The following is a 13,620-nucleotide window of genomic DNA, read 5'->3' as shown; positions in this document are numbered from 1 at the left end:
ATGACACATGTTGAGACTTCACCTTCAACCCAAGCTTGAAAGAAAATTAGCTACTCATAATTGAACTAAGGGCAAAATGAGAATTTATTAAAATACATAGAAAATACAAGATGGAGAAGGAATTACAGAAAATAGATCCCAAAAATATATTCAGAGATATCAAATTAGGGGGGGGAGGCCCTCTTTTTATAGATACATTGAGTAAATCATGGTCATCGGATTAAAAATAGTTTGGACGCTCAGGATTGCGCCACATCATCAGTCAATAGTACACGGTTTGACCACGTGAATGAACAGTAACACGGTTTGACCCGGCTTTGAACAGTAACGCGGTTTGATTGAAAATAATTCTATGTAATGCATGTACCGTACGCGCAAGTTTTGGTCTACTAATATGCTGCCACGTCACCATCAATAGTTCATAAAAATTTTAGACCAACAGGATCATGACACCTCATCAGTCAATGCCACATCATCGGTCAATGCCACGTCATCGATCCGTCTATGTGAACAGTGTCGTGAACAGTAACGTAGACAATACCGTACATGTGAACAGTGTCATTTTTCCTTTTATGCTCCTCCTAAGGTGTTCGACCGTCCTGAGTTCAAAAGTGATGTCCGTTTTGCCGTTTGATCTCTCGTTTATTGTGAAATGACTATGATGCCCCTAAAATACACAAAATACTTAATTAAAATAAAACACACATAATTAAATTACAAGAACCTTAAATACATAAAAGTAAGGGTTGTTAGTAAGACTTGAAATGTAAAATGACGATTTTCTCCTTTATAAATATACATTTTCTAACACTCAACACACCTCCCAACCAGCTTATTGCTAGTCCCTAGCAAATAAAACGAAAACAAAATTCAAACACAAATTTTTTTTTGTTTTTTTTAAACAATCTTGTTTATTCAATCAGACTAATGATAGCAATCAAATAAAAGTATAAGCATTATCTCCAGTCTAAAGCAACATCACTACATGAATCAGCCTAGTAGATTGTCATAGCTACTTTCAAGAATGACATGTCAAACCCCAAAATCTCACTGGAAATAGTGACACTCTCACAAAGAAATTAAACCCAATAAAAATAGTCACTCCAATGAATGGTACTTGAGAGAGAAAATAATAAAGAAGTGAGATCACATGCTCTCACCAAGATGAAAGAAATATGCCCTCAGCTTAGAAATAATACAATCTCAAGTCAAACAAAAATGCTAGTCAACTCACTTTATTTATCTTTTTTTTTCTTCTTTTTTTTTATTATCCATCACTACATCTTTTTAGCCCATATAACTAGCTTTTACTTCAGACTATAGTTCCATAAAATCAAGGATTTTTATTAGGAAGTAACGTAGGCTAGGGACATGGTTAACAAAGAAGGGAAATAAGGAAAACAAAGTGTATGTTTGAGAAAAATGTAGAGGAATTTGTTTTTTTTTGAAGTTACAAGGTGGATTTCACCTATTATTGTTATTTTTTTTCTTCTTTTTTTTTGAAATAATTTTTTTTTTGCTTTTGCTTGGCACAACGTCACTAAACAAAATAATTATTTACATTTTTCTCAAACATAAATAGGTGATGGAACTTATAAGATATTGGGTAATACTCCAAATCGGAGTGGGTCAAGATGATAAGTTTAACAAATAAAAGGCTTTTTTTTTTAAGGCTCAAAATGGTTAACTATGGATATTTCTCAAAAGGGATGGCTAGAAAGGCTCAAATGGATAAAAAATGGCATTTCCATCGTCTTTTAGGGCTCTAAATAATCATCTATATCTACGAGTTAGATGGGCCTCCTAATGTAGCAACACACATTTTTTTTTTCTTCTTTTTTTTATTTTACAATTTTTTTTTAGGGTTAACTCAAAACAAATCTAGAGATCGTGTATAAAATAATAAACTGCTAAGCTGTATAGAGAATGGGCAAAAGGGTTACTCTCCAAGAAAATGATAGGCTCAACAACTCACTTGGCACTTATTTATGACATGTTCATTTCTTCAAGCAACTCATATTTGTCTCCGACATCAACATGAAAAGTAGCAAACATAGCGTAACATCACTTAAGACCAAAGATAATACAAATACTAAAATTTGAAATTAATCATGTCATCTAATGTTAAAATAAATAACACAATTTTTTTTAAACAACATTCTACCCCCCAACCTATTCTAAACATGAAAGGAAAATATGCATGCAGAAATGTGAAAATGATGCAGAAAAATTAATTAGAAAAAGAAATATATTTTTTTTTAACTAAGAAGATGCGTTTCTAGAGGCACTGCACTCCATATTCAGCCATCTTCGACTCAAATATTTGAATATATTTATAAAGGAGAAATTAAAAAGAAAAAGAAAAATGAACATCAAAACTTAATAGCCAGTAGTGGATTTCTTTTTATCAAGGTCTCCTGCAAAATCTGAATCCACATAGCCCCTAACAGTAAATTCTAATCCTCTATAACATAATGCAACATCTGAGGTTCCTCTGATATATCTCAAAATCATCTTTACAGTTATCCAATGCTCTCCACCAGGATTCTGTTAACATGAATATGTTAATAATATTGATTTTGATGATAACAAATTTTATATGGTTTTTGACAAAAATATTGGAGCTATTTCTTAATAAACGAGAGCCCTTTTAACCATTGCCTTATTTCTTCATAAAAGATGGATTTTCAAATTAGAAAGAGATTCTCTATAAAAACTCGTTTAAAATTGCAATTCTGGTTATAAACGGTGAACCGTTTATATAAAACGGTGAACCGTTTATATAAAACGGTGAACCGTTTATATAAAACGGTGAACCGTTTATATAAAACGGTTAACCGATTAAAGGCAGAGAGCAACACATTTCCTAAACCTCTAACCGTTTATGAAAAACGGAACACACAAAAGATGGGAAGGTTACTGGAAATTAACGGTAAACCGTTTTCTTTTAAATGGTTAACCGATTAGCACCAGAGAGCAACATATTGCCTAAGCTCTAGCCGTTTATGAATAACGGAAAACACCAAAGATGGGAAGGCTACTGGAACCTAACAGTGAACCGTTTATTTTAAAACGGTTAACCGATAACATCCAGAATCACTGATTAACCAAAACTGATAAGGCTAAATTGTTTTGCAGGTTACTAGAGACAAACGGCGAACTGTTTATTGTAAACGGTCAACCGATAATATCCAGAGAAGCCACTTCATGCAACTCCTTAACCGTTTAGTGTAAACGGATAACCAATGTTTATCTTGCAGGTCTCTGGAAGTTAACGGCGAAAGGTTAATCCTAAACGGCAAACCGTTTATTTGAAAATTGGCCCAACGGTAACTTTGACCAGCCTAAATGGTTAACCGTTAATGGTTAACGGCGAACCGTTTTCTGTCCGACAGTTTGTAACGGCTAGATTTTCAGCTCCAAGTATAAATAAGCTCATTCAAATTCAAAGAAGCTTGATCACAACACGACCATTTGAGCTAATATTCGAGAATTCAATCTTCATAGAGCTTAGAACACATTCTTGCTTCATCTATTCACATATTAAACATCATTGTGTAATCTTATATATTGTGAGAGGCAAAACAATTTGTAATCTTTTACTTTGAGTGATTGTAAGTGTTGGGATACACTTGGGTTAAGAGATTGGGGATAATCTCTTGTTGTAAAGGTCCATTGACACCTTGGAAGTCAAGTGTAAGCATTTGAAGCCTTAGAGGCTTGCTTAGTGGAATCCTCAAGCCCGGAAAGCTTGGAGGCATGGACGTAGGCGAGGTTGGCCGAACCACGTAAAAATCTCGGTGTTTGAATCCCTCTTCCCTTATCTTTTTATATTGTGATCATCTTAATTGTCATTGCTTTGAATTTGATTTATAATTGCATTAAGATTTTCTTTAATAAATTGAATAATTTTTTAGAATCCCAATTCACCCCCCTCTTGGGTTGCATACTTGTATTTCAATTGGTATCAGAGCCTCGTTCTCTTGTTAAGACTTAATCGTCTAGAGTAAAAGATCCATGGCAACCTTAAATGACTCAACCTTTAGAGAAGGGAAATCCACAACTAGACCACCATTTTTTTATGGTAATGACTATGCATATTGAAAAACTAGAATGAGAATCTATTTGCAAGCCTTAGATTATGAAATTTGGGAAGTTGTTTGTGATGGTCCATTCATGCCTACGTTCAAAGATGAAGTAGGAGATGATATTCTTAAACCATCGAGTCAATGGAGTGAGTTAGAAAAGAGAAAGATGTCTCTAAACTCCAAGGCTATGAATGCTTTGTTTTGTGCCCTTGATAAGAAAGAATTCCATAGAGTATCTAGTTGTGAAAGTGCACAAGAGATATGGAACAAACTTGAAGTTGTCTATGAAGGGACAAATCAAGTGAAAAAGTCTAAAATCAGTAGATACACTCGTCAATATGAGTTGTTCCAAATGGAACAAAATGAAAATGTGTATTTTATGTACACTAGATTCACGGACATAGTGAACACCCTAGGTGCCTTAGGGAAAACCTTCTCAAATAGTGAGAAAGTTAAGAAAATCATTAGGTCACTTCCAAAAGAATGGAGACCTAAAAGAACCGCTATTGAAGAGGCCAAAGATTTAAATACTTTACCTCTTGATGATTTAATTGGTTTTCTTATTTCGTATGAAGAGGATTTAGCTGTAGAAAAAGGACATGAGGAGAAGAAGAAAAGCATTGCTCTCAAAGCTTCAAAATATGAGAGTGATGGGGAGAGTGAACCGGATGATGAAGAGCTAGCCATGCTACCAAGGAGGTTCAGAAAATTCTTCAAGAAAACCAGAGAGCGAAAAAATTTCAGAAACTTCAAGAACTATATGGAGAAGAAGGAGGCAATTACTTGCTATGAATGCAAGAAGCCTGGACATATAAGATCGGAATGCCCACTTATCAACAAACTCAAGAAGAAAACAATGGTTGCAACTTGGGATGATAGTGATGAAGAAGAATTGCAAGAAGTATCAAACCTAGCACTCATGGCAATAAGAGGGGATGATGATCTCAATGAGGTAAGTGATCTTACCTATGATGAATTATATGATGCTTTTCAAGATTTGCATAATGAGTTGATGAAAATTGGTAAAAAGAATGTATGTCTTAAAAAGGAAATGGCAAAGCTTAAAAATGAAAATGAATCTCTAAATGCAAGAATTGTATGCCTAGAAGTAGGAAACAAAACATTGCATGATGAAATTGCATTATCAAATGAGAAACCTAGCATCTTACATGAGCATTTGAAATCACACATAGATGAGTTGAAAAATGAGAACGAATTGCTCAAGAAAAAGAATAATGAGTTGAATGAAATTGTTTTGAAATTTACAAATGGGCAAAAGATGTTAGATAATATGCTTAACTCACAAAAATGTGTTTTTGATAAAGGAGGACTTGGATATAAGCCTAACTTGAAGCAAAAGTATTATAAGAATTATTTTGTTAAAGCTACCTCCACAAATGATCATAAGATTGTATGTCATTATTGTAATCAAAATGGTCACATGAAATTTAGATGTCCCGTGAAAAGGAATGCATATTATGGTGTCAAATGCATTTGGGTTCCAAAAGGAACCGTTACTAACTCTCAAGGACCTAAAAAGCTTTGGATACCTAAAACTTGAGACTTTTTCTTGTAGGGCTTGAAGAAGAAGAAGAATAAATGGTACTTGGACAACGGTTGTTCAAGGCACATGACCGGAAACTATGGATGGTTCTCAAGCTTCACCAAAATTGAAAATGGTGGAGACGTATCTTTTGGAGACAACTCAAAAGGAAAAATTCTTGGAATTGGAAATGTTGGTAAAGTCTCTTCAACTCTAATTGAGAATGTATGTTTGATTGAAAACTTGAAACACAACTTAATTAGCATTAGTCAATTATGTGACAAAGGTTATAAAGTTATATTTGATAAACTTAGTTGTGTTATTGAGAACTCATGTGATGGCAAAACCCTATTTGTTGGAAATAGATGTGGTAATGTTTATATCATTGACATAGAATGTGCATCTACTCTTGATAAATGTTTTTCGGCATTGCATGATGATTGTTGGTTATGGCATAAAAGGTTAGGACATGCAAGTATGGATTTGATTTCAAAAATTTCGAAAGATGATTTAGTTAAAGGTCTTCCGAAAATTGGTTTTCAAAAGGATAAGATTTATGAAGCTTGTCAATTTGGAAAACAAATTAAAATTTCTTTGAAGAATAACAACCATATTTCTACTTCAAAATCACTTGAACTTCTTCACATAGATCTTTTTGGGCCATCTAGATATGCAAGTTTAAATGGCAAATATTATGCATTTGTGATAGTGGATGATTATTCTAGATATACATGGGTATTATTCTTAGCCAATAAGGATGATGCTCTTGATGCCTTTAAAGTGCTTTGTAAGAAATTACAAAATGAAAAAGGGCATGGTATTGTATGCATTAGGAGTGATCATGGAGGAGAATTCGAAAATCATGCATTTGAGAGTTTTTGCAATAATCTAGGCATTGAGCATCAATTTTCATCACCTAGAACCCCACAACAAAATGGAGTTGTTGAGAGAAAGAATAGATCTATTCAAGAAATGGCTAGGACCATGTTAAATGAAAATGCATTACCAAAATATTTTTGGGCCGAAGCCGTCAACACCGCTTGTTATGTTTTAAATCGGGTGTTGATTAGACCTAATCTTAATAAAACTCCATATGAGCTTTGGAAAGATAGAAAACCCAACATTAGCTATTTTAAAGTTTTTAGATGCAAATGTTTTGTTTTGAACACAAAAGACAATCTTGGTAAATTTGATCCAAAATTCGATGTTGGTATTTTTCTTGGTTATTCAAATTCAAGCAAAGCTTATAGAGTCTATAACAAAAGAACTTTAGTTGTGGAAGAATCTATGCATGTGACATTTGATGAGTCTAACCCCTCCTCTACGGAGAAAGTCGTTGTTGATGATGATGTAGGAGAAGAAGAACAAGAAGAAGAAGCATCGAATGACAATCAAGAGGATGCACCACATGAAATTCAAGAGGAACATCATGAAGAACCAAATGCGGAGAAAAATGAAGGTACTTCTCAAACACTCCCCAAGGAGTAGAGGTATGTCTATTCTCACCCTAAAGATGTAATTTTAGGAGATCCCTCACGAGGTATTACAACTAGATCATCACTTAAAAATACTTGTGAGCATAATGCATTCATCTCTCAAATTGAACCAAAATTCTTTGAGGATGCAGAAAATGATGAATCTTGGATTATGGCAATGCAAGAGGAGTTAAATCAATTTGAAAGAAACAATGTGTGGGAATTAGTTCCTAAACCTGAACATCAATCTATAATAGGTACTAAATGGGTGTTTAGAAATAAGATGGATGAATCCGGTGTGGTTGTAAGAAACAAAGTTAGATTAATGGCTCAAGGTTACAACCAAGAGGAAGGAATTGATTTTGATGAAACCTTTGCACCTGTAGCAAGGTTAGAATCCATTAGGATGTTGTTAGCATATGCATGTCATAAGGATTTTATTTTATATCAAATGGATGTCAAGAGTGGTTTCTTAAATGGATATATTTTGGAGGAAGTTTATGTGAAACAACCTCCTGGTTTTTAAAATGAAAAATTTCCAAATCATGTGTATAAATTGCTCAAAGCCTTGTATGGATTAAAACAAGCACCTAGAGCATGGTATGATAGACTTAAAAATTTCTTGCTAGAAAATGACTTCTTTATGGGTAAAGCGGATACTACTCTATTTGTTAAGCATAAGAACCAAGACATACTTATTGTTCAAATTTATGTTGATGATATTATTTTTTGTTCTACTAATGAGTTGTTGTGTAAAAAATTTTCATCGTGTATGAGCAAAGAATTTGAGATGAGTATGATAGGAGAGTTGAAATATTTCCTTGGACTTCAAATAAAACAAAACGAGGAAGGAATTTTCATAAATCAAGCCAAGTACGTAAAGGATCTACTCAAACGATTCGGCATTGATGATTCAAAGACCAAGAATACACCAATGAGCACAACAACCAAGCTGGACAAAGATGAAAAAGGTAAAGAAGTGGATATCAAAATGTATCGAGGTATGATCGGATCCCTACTTTATTTGACTGTAAGTAGACCCGATATCGTGTTTAGTGTATGTTTGTGTGCAAGATATTGGCCTTTGGTATCCTAGGGGAACTCACATAGATTTAACATGTTTTTCGGATGCGGATTTTGCTGGTTATAAAGTGGATAGGAAGAGCACTAGTGGAACTTACTATATTCTAGGACACTCTCTTGTTTCATGGTTTAGCAAGAAACAAAATTCTGTTGCACTTTCAACTACCGATGCTGAATATATAGCTGCCGGAAGTTGTTGTGCACAAGCACTTTGGATGAAACAAACACTTAGAGATTATGGCATTAATCTTGAACAAATTCTTATTAAGTGTGATAATACTAGTGCTATAAACCTTTCAAAGAATTCTATTCAACACTCTCGAACCAAGCATATAGAAATAAGACATCATTTCTTGAGAGATCATGTTCAAAGGGGAGATATTGCATTAGAGTTTATTTCCACGGAAAAACAACTTGCCGATATTTTCACAAAACCGTTTTGCGAAGAACAATTTTCAAAAATTCGGCATGAACTTGGGATGATGAAATTTTTGCATTAACATCTCTATTCATGCTATTGAGTGTACTGAATTGATTGATTACTATTTATGAAATGCTTGAGCTTGGTAGACAAATGATGAATTTGCATTGATAACTCTTGATTATATAAATTGATTGGTTGAAAACATGTCCATGAATCATGCATTAAATTGGCTCATAAAATATTTTCAGATCAATTAAATGATATTGGAATATATTATTTGCTAGCCAAAAATTAAATCAAATGTGCGAAATTACAGATAAAATAAACGGTTAGCCGTTTCCTATAAACGGATCACCGTTTAATTCCAGTAACGAGATTATGTGTCTGTCCGTTTACCCTTTCACCGTTTGCCACAATCGGTGAACCGTTTTTCAACAGTGAGTCCTCTAACAGTTACTCCTTAGCCGTTAAGCGCTTAGGCTTTCACCGTTTCCCTTTCTTCAGCCCCTGAAAGTTACCCTTTAACCGTTTCAATAAACGGTTAACCGTTTTCGCGAAATATAAAAACTGTTCAAAGGTTTTCTTCTCCTTCTCCAGTTACCCTCTCACCGTTTCCTCTATTGTTGCGCAGCCGAAGGTCTCTTTGTCCTCAAATCATCATTTTTCTTGCTTTCCGTGCCAAATCAAACCCTCAAAATCATTTCTTATCACCTTTAGAACATTTCTACCGATTCAAAACTTCAAATCGAGCCCAAAATTCAAAAATCCCAAATCTAAACCCTAACTGTCGCAGGTCGAGTTTCTTCGTTCTTAATCCGATTTCCACCTTTCTCAACCAAATTGAACATCCTACTCACATCCTCTACTCTTTCTTAAACCTTTTATCGGTTTACTTTCATCCCATTACGTGTTTCCATGGCTGAACCCTCTCGGAGAAATCCCAGGCGTAAATCTATGCCTCCAAGCGGTTCGAAGAACGCTTCGATGGTCGAAAGGTACTTGAATCCTTCTTTGTTGACATTGATGATTTCCGTAATTTGGTTGTATGTGGTAGAAGTATTCGGGATATGCTTCAGCCTTGGGAATCTGGTATTGATTTTGATGACCGAGTCTATCCAAATTTAGTGCGAGTCTTTTACTCTAATATGGAAATCTCTGATACTCGCCCAAATAGGATAGTCACTCAAGTAGGCCGTGTACCCATAGAATTTGATGATGCGGACTTAGCTGACTTTCTAGGTATCTCTTGTAAGGGGCTTGATATTTACACCTCTAGGAAAACCCTCTCCTTTGATACTTTTTCTCATACTCATGGCGTCCGAAATATATATCGTCGTCGAGATTTATCGGATGAGATTTGTATGCTTCATTTTCGGTCTCAACTTTTACCTCTCCAAGTTCGTATTCTTCACTCTATTTTACAGCACATAGTGACTCCTAGGAAGGGTCACTCGGATGAGGTTACGAGGTTGGACGTTGCCCTATTGGATAGCCTTCTTACAGACCGTCCCATTAACCTCGGGTATATTATTGTGCGACATATGTTGAGTACTCCAGCGGTCAACCACCGCTTGCTTCCTTATGGCAGTATCATCATTAAAATACTGCGACGCTTTGAGGTGCCACTTATTGATACTGGACATATGGAGACTCGACAGATTGGTCCCGAGGCCATGACCAGTATTGGATTCTCCAGGAAGAATGGAGTGTGGATAAAGACAAGCAACTCCAAAAACCGGGATACCTTGATTGCTGCAGAGGACGATCGGATGCTCAATGATATCTATCCTTCGGATCAGCTTCCTGACTTTAGATTAGGAGCTCATCATTCTCCTCCGCGTCGTCGTTTTGTCCCTCGGCCTCCAGCTGACTCAGACTTTGAGGAGCGTATGATGGATGCTGACATTCCTTCCTCTTCCGAGCTGCCTCCTGCTCCAGAGCCTTCTGTTGTTCCCGAGCAGCCATCTGCCTCTATGCCACCTCCAGCTCCAGTTCAGCCTCCTGCTTCAGACGCCGTGCAGCAGCTGATCGCTGATGTTCAGCGGATTTCGGAGCGCCAGGAGCTAATTCTTGATCGGTTGGACACTATTTCCCGTGACCACCAGCAGCTGCGTTCTGACGTTTAGATCTTCCAGCGGTAGAGCCTTGATCAGCAGCTTGAGCTTATTGCTGGACAGCGCACTATTCTCGGCTATTTCGGCTATGATCCGGGGAGCACATCTTCTCCACCACCATAGTTCCTGAGCTTTGTTTTCGCACATACATTTTTACATTTTGGTTGCCGGCATGTTTATTTTTTTGGATTTTGATGCATATGTGTGTGATGTTCTTGATGATTAGATGTTTGATGATTTATGATTGACTGCTTGTTGGATATTGTAGACTTGGTTTATTTGTTGATATTGGAGTGTTGGTATGTTTGTGGATATTGAAGTGTTATTATGTTTTGTTCATGGAGTTGTTGGCTTGTTGAAAGAAGAAGTTGATGTTAATCTATTTTTGGAAGTGTTTATCTCATTTTGTATTAGTGGTTTTGATTATTTTTAAGGGGAAACTTTGCCAAAATTTTCGCTTGCAAAAACTGGGTAATTTCTTTAACGGATTTGCGTATTTCTTATTTCCTCTTTTCTTTTTGATGATGAAGGGGGAGATAATTACGGTTGGTTTTTAAGATTTTTAAGATTTTTTAATGGGGAGATTTAAAAGCAAAAATCCTTTTATCCACATTTCTCAATTTGGCCATACATGTAGGGGGAGCACATATTAAGGGGGAGCTAAACATTGAATGAAATTTGTCATCATCAAAAAGTGGGAGATTGTTAACATGAATATGTTAATAATATTGATTTTGATGATAACAAATTTTATATGGTTTTTGACAAAAATATTGGAGCTATTTCTTAATAAACGAGAGCCCTTTTAATCATTGCCTTATTTCTTCATAAAAGATGGATTTTCAAATTAGAAAGAGATTCTCTACAAAAACTCGTTTAAAATTGCAATTCTGGTCATAAACGGTGAACCGTTTATATAAAACGGTTAACCGATTAAAGGCAGAGAGCAACACATTTCCTAAACCTCTAACCGTTTATGAAAAACAGAAAACACAAAAGATGGGAAGGTTACTGGAAATTAACAGTAAACCGTTTTCTTTTAAACGGTTAACCGATTAGCACCAGAGAGCAACATATTGCCTAAGCTCTAGTCGTTTATGAATAACGGAAAACACCAAAGATGGGAAGGCTATTGGAACCTAACGGTGAACCGTTTATTTTAAAACGGTTAACCGATAACGTCCAGAATCACTGATTAACCAAAACTGATAAGGCTAAATTGTTTTGCAGGTTACTGGAGATAAACGGCGAACCGTTTATTGTAAACGGTCAACCGATAATATCCAGAGAAGCCACTTCATGCAAGTCCTTAACCGTTTAGTGTAAACGGATAACCAATGTTTATCTTGCAGGTCTCTGGAAGTTAACGGCGAAAGGTTAATCCTAAACGGCAAACCGTTTATTTGAAAATTGGCCCAACGATAACTTTGACCAGCCTAAACGGTTAACCGTTAATGGTTAACGGCGAACCGTTTTCTATCCGACAGTTTGTAACGGCTAGATTTTCAGGTCCAAGTATAAATAAGCTCATTCAAATTCAAAGAAGCTTGATCACAACACGACCATTTGAGCTAATATTCGAGAATTCAATCTTCATAGAGCTTAGAACACATTCTTGCTTCATCTATTCACATATTAAGCATCATTGTGTAATCTTATATATTGTGAGAGGCAAAACAGTTTGTAATCTTTTACTTTGAGTGATTGTAAGTGTTGAGATACACTTGGGTTAAGAGATTGGGGATAATCTCTTGTTGTAAAGGTCCATTGACACCTTGGAAGTCAAGTGTAAGCATTTGAAGTCTTGGAGGCTTGCTTAGTGGAATCCTCAAGCCCGGAAAGCTTGGAGGCGTGGACGTAGGCGAGGTTGGCCGAACCACGTAAAAATCTCGGTGTTTGAATCCCTCTTCTCTTATCTTTTTATATTGTGATCATCTTAATTGTCATTGCTTTGAATTTGATTTATAATTGCATTAAGATTTTCTTTAATAAATTGAATAATTTTTTAGAATCCCAATTCACCCCCCCTCTTGGGTTGCATACTTGTATTTCAGATTCGCCATGTATCGATTGACTGCTTCCACTACTTGTGCAATGTCTGGTCTTGTACAAATCATAGCGAACATCAAACTTCCCACTGCTAATGCATACGGTACTCGAGACATCTCCTTCCTTTATGCTTCATTGCTAGGACACATACTTGAGGATAATTTGAAATTAACTGGAAGTGGGGTAGAAATTGGCTTACAATCGTGCATGTTGAAGCGTCGTAAGATTTTCTTCAAGTAGTTCTTCTGAGAAAGCCAAATCTTCCTGTTATTTCTGTCTCGGTGAATTTGCATCCTTAGAATCTTATTTGCTGGTCCCAAGTCCTTCATTTCAAACTCCCTATGCAACTGTGCCTTCAATTCTTGGATTCGATCTTTGTTGGGGCTTGTTACCAACATGTCATCCACATACAATAAAATAATGAAATCACTATCTTCAAACCTTTTGTAATATGCACAATGGTCTGAATTGAGTCTGTTGTATCTAAGGTTCATGATGAATGAATCAAATCTCTTATACCAACACATCGGCGCCTGTTTGAGACCATATAGAGATTTGTTCAACCTGCAAACCAAGTTCTCTTTTCCTATTTCAGCAAAACTTTCTGGTTGGAGCATATAAATTTCTTTTTCGAGTTCTCCATGAAGAAATGCAGTTTTCACATCCAACTGCTCAAGATGTAAGTCAAATGTAGCACATATCGCCAAGACTATTCTGACCACTAAAGAAAATATCTCGTTGAAGTCAATACCTTCTTCTGAGCATATCCTTTCACCACCAATCTCGCACGATATCGCTCCACTTGATCATTGCCATCACGTTTGATCTTATAGACCCATTTGTT

Source organism: Citrus clementina, unplaced genomic scaffold, assembly GCF_000493195.1.
Source record: "Citrus clementina cultivar Clemenules unplaced genomic scaffold, Citrus_clementina_v1.0 scaffold_2, whole genome shotgun sequence".
Classification (NCBI taxonomy): Eukaryota; Viridiplantae; Streptophyta; class Magnoliopsida; order Sapindales; family Rutaceae; genus Citrus; species Citrus x clementina.
This window is presented reverse-complemented; position numbering follows the sequence as displayed.